This window comes from Mirounga angustirostris, unplaced genomic scaffold (genome assembly GCF_029215605.1).
Source record: "Mirounga angustirostris isolate CCGP_5_RB_7025 unplaced genomic scaffold, mMirAng1.0.hap1 SCAF_11, whole genome shotgun sequence".
Taxonomy (NCBI): Eukaryota; Metazoa; Chordata; class Mammalia; order Carnivora; family Phocidae; genus Mirounga; species Mirounga angustirostris.
In genome coordinates, this window is record NW_026991719.1 from 57,989,136 (window position 1) to 57,993,385 (window position 4,250).

A 4,250-nucleotide genomic window follows, 5' to 3' on the forward strand; every position below is an offset into this window, starting at 1 on the left:
GACCTTTATCAAATATATGATTTGCAAATATTTTCCCCATTCTGTGGGTTATCTTTTCATTTTCTTGATATCTTTGATGCACGAATGTTTTTACTTTTGATGAAGTTCTATTTATCGATTTTTTTCTTGCCTGTACTTTTAGTGTCATAGGTAAAAATCCAATGCCAAATCCAAGATCATGAATATTTACCCCTACATTTTCTTCTAAGATTTTTATAGTTTTAACTCTTACATTTAAGTTGTTGATTTATTTTGAGTTAATTTTTCCATATGATGTGAGGTAGAGGTCCAACTTCATTCTTTTGCATGTGGCTATCCAGCTGTTCCAGCAACTTTTTTTCAGCTTTATTGAGGTATAATTGATAAATAAAAATTGTATATATTTAAGATGTACAACGTGATGTTTTGATATATGTATATATTGTGAAATGATTACCACAATTGTGCAACTTAACATCTCCATTACCTCACATAGTTATGATTTTTTTGTGGTGAGAACACTTAAGACCAACTCTATTAGCAAATATCAAGCATATGATGGGTATTATTATTTTTAAAATTGAAGTATAGTTGTCATACACTATTTTATTAGTTTCAGGTATACAATATATGTTTCATAATATCCATTGTGAAATGCTTGCCACAATGTATAGTTACCATCTATCATCATACAAAGTTATTACATTATTATTGACTATATGTCCTATGCTGTACTTTTCATCCCCATGACTTACTTATTCTACGGAAACTTTGTACCTCTTAATCTTCTTCACCAATTTCACCTATTTCCCCCCCCCTCCCCTCTGGCAACCACCAGTTCTCTGTATTTATGAGTTTGTTTCCGGGTTTTTTTGTTCATTTGTTTTGTTTTTTAGATTCCACATATAATGAAATCATAGCGTAATGCCCTCTAGGTCCAACCATGCTGTCTGCAATCCAGGATTATTAAGTATAGTTACTATGCTGTACATTAGATTTCCAGAACTCATTCATCTTGCATAACTGAAACTTTGTGCCCTTAACCAACGCCTCCCATATCCCCCCGCAATCAATAAGCCTCCTCCACGTGCCCTCCCACGCCTTTCCCCAGCCCCCTGCCATCATGTATACCGAGTGCTGCCCTCGGGGGCTGCGCTGCCTCACAGGCAGGACAGGAGAAGCCTCTGCATGCCCTGCTGCAAGGCCATAGGGTTATAAATTTGCTTCAATGAAAAGAGTCGCAGAGAGCAAGCCAAGATTGAGAGAGATGCCCATGAGCATTAGGAACCAACCCCCTCTGAGACGGTGGAGGAGACCTACTTCCCCAAGATCTACTGGCCCAAACACACCTGCATCTCTGAGCTGAAGGCCTAGGCAGTGAAGAAAGACTGGCAAAAGAAGCTGACCCAGTTTAAGTTTGTGTGGGGAGCTCAGAACACTGCCCACCCTCCTCCCCTTGCTCATCTCTGCACCTGAGATGAGACAGGAACCTGAGCAGGGCCCCTGCTGCGGACATATGGATGCTTTCCTGCAGATGGTGCCCAGGACTGTGTACCCATCCAGCTGTGACCACAAAGGATTCTATAAAAGAAAGCAGTACAAGCCTTCCCTTGGCCACAAATGTGGCACCTGCTGGTGTGTGGATGAGGACAGGATGAAGATGCCAGGCATGGAATTTGTCGATGGGGACTTTCAGTGTCACATCTTTTTTTTTTTAGATTAATTAATTAATTAAAGAGAGAGAGTGCACATGAGCAGAGGGGGAAGAGGGGTAGAGGCAGAGGGAGAGAGAGAATGCACATGCAGACTCCCCACTGAGCACAGAGCGTGACATGGGGCTTGATCCCAGGACCTTGAGATCATGACCTGAGCTGAAACCAAGAGTCAGATGCTTAACTAAGTGAGCCACCCAGGTGCCCCTCAGTGTCACATCTTTGATAGCAGCAACTTTGAGTGATGAATCCCTTCCTCATCCTTCTCTTGCCCCATTCCACCCCCAGTCTTAACTCCAGCAAATGTCTCCCTCCACCTGGGGAAGCCACTCGTTTAATCTTATTTAAGGGTAAATATATATATTTGAGGAAACTGAGGACCTTAGAATCTCTAGCATGGTCTCAACTTTGAAAAATGGCAAAAATGGTGATGCAAAGAGCTAAGAAAACCCCTTGCCCCCTTTTAAATGGTTTTCTTTTTGAGGCAAGTGAACAAACAGGGAAGGGAAGAGAAGAGGAACAAGAGAAAGAGAAGGGAGGAAACCACATGTGTAGGAGGAGGAAAAGATTGTTAGAAAAAGGAAAAGAAGAATGTATGGGTGGGAAGGAAAGATCACCCGGAACATGGCTGGATTCATCTTTCTGGCCAGCCCTTGCCGGAGCTGGGGAGACGTTTGGGCACTAGAAGGTGTGGCCCAAGATGTGGCATTCAGTGATACATCTGGAATTTTCCCAGTTTGGAATGGTCAACAGGGGGAGAAAGGAGAAGACGAAAGGTGTCAGGGCCTCTCCTGGCTCTGTCTCCTTCTCCTGCCAGCAATTTGAATGGCTTGAACCCTGTCCTTCCTCTTCTCTCACCCTGCAGAGTCTCTCTCCCTGCAAATTTATGAAAACTCACATGTATTTCATTCCTCTCAAAAAATTGATAACCCAGTGATATTAGATAGGTTTTCCTGAGCAGATATATAAATATTAAATATGTATGCATATTTCACTCCCTGTACAGACTCTTAGAGATTAATACATACTCTAATAATGGAGAGACTTGTTTTTCCATGGTACCTAAAAATAAGTGCTGAAACATGTGTCTTCAGCCAAGCCTCATTGCACTCAATTCACAACTAGTGCAGCCTCTGTCAAGAAAGATAGGCTGAAAAAAATTGTACTTATCTACAAAGTTCCAGTAGTCATATATAGGCGTATAAATCTATTTTCCTCATTCCTTTCTTTCTTTCAAAGGTTTGCATTAACTTTTCACAGTAGTTCTTCTCTCTCTGTCAAATAAATAAAATCTTTTTTTTTAAAAAAGGGGGTTGTGTGCCTGGGTGGCTCAGTTGGTTAAGTGCCTGCCTTCGGCTCAGGTCATGATCTCAGGCTCCTGGGATGGAGTCCCTCATCAGGCTCCCTACTCAGCAGAGAGCCTGCTTCTCCCTCTCCCTCTACAGCTCCCCCTGCTTGTACTCTCTCTCTCTGTCAAATAAATATAAATAAAATCTTTAAAAAAAAAAAGTCGTTCCTGGGGTGCCTGGGTGGCTCAGTTGGTTAAGCGACTGCCTTCAGCTCAGGTCATGATCCTGGAGTCCCTGGATCGAGTCCCGCATCGGGCTCCCTGCTCGGCGGGGAGCCTGCTTCTCCCTCTGACCCTCCCCCCTCTCATGTGCTCTCTCTCTCTCTCTCTAATAAATAAATAAAATCTTTAAAAAAAAAGTCGTTCCTATGGGGACCTTAAGGAGCTTCCTCATTTTGGGGAAAGAAAACCCCATATTCTTCTAGTATAACACATCATACCAGTTTTGCCTGCCTCCCATGAGCAACAAACTCAATTCTTTGTGGGCCAGCATTGGATTTTTAAATGATTTCCCATGTGCATATTACCATCAAGACAGGTAGATAAGAGAACTCAATGGTACACTCACAGTGCTCCCCAATACGACCCATTTTAGCCTTCAGACCTTCCAGAAGTAACCACCTCTGAGCACCACACCAAAGGAGCCAAACAGGTCCGAGTTTGACCCACTGGTCCCGCTTTTCCATTTCATCTGGACAGAACTTGCATTTTGAAAGCCTCTCTCAGTCCTCACACTGGCAGAGCAGGAGAGAGACAAAAATGAGAGATGGCAAAGAGGTAGATGGAGGTTAAAAGGTTTAAATACGGGGAAACAGTAAAATTGACTGTTCAGGTCAGAGTAAATGGAGTGAAGGGACAGAGGGCTGGAAAAACAGGGTTGACTGCCCTATTCTAGCTTTGGAGCAAAGCAACAGAAAGGGGGACAAAGCCAAGAGAAAGATCCTTGGGTTCCCACCCTATAAGCCTTCTGGGATTTAAGAGGAAGGAGAGAGGAAAATGAGGGAACGGGTTACAAGAGAGAAATGAGTTTAACCCAGGCCATAGAGCCAGGGAAGGTGAGTACCTTTGGGTGGGTTCTAGACTTTAGAAGCTGGATAAGAACGAGGATCAGTAGAGACTGGCTATGCTTTGGCAGGGACAGGACCACATGCTTAGATGGCCACCTTCATCTTGCAATGAAGGACTGAAGCCAAAGAGTCTTTCAAGCTCTT

The 4,250-nt window shown here is 43.2% G+C and overlaps 1 pseudogene; it reads left to right on the plus strand.

Moving 5' to 3' along the window:
- The first annotated feature begins 1,102 nt into the window (after window positions 1-1,102).
- LOC123854537 (insulin-like growth factor-binding protein 5) lies at window positions 1,103-1,702 on the plus strand (annotated as a pseudogene).
- The last annotated feature ends 2,548 nt before the right edge of the window (window positions 1,703-4,250 follow it).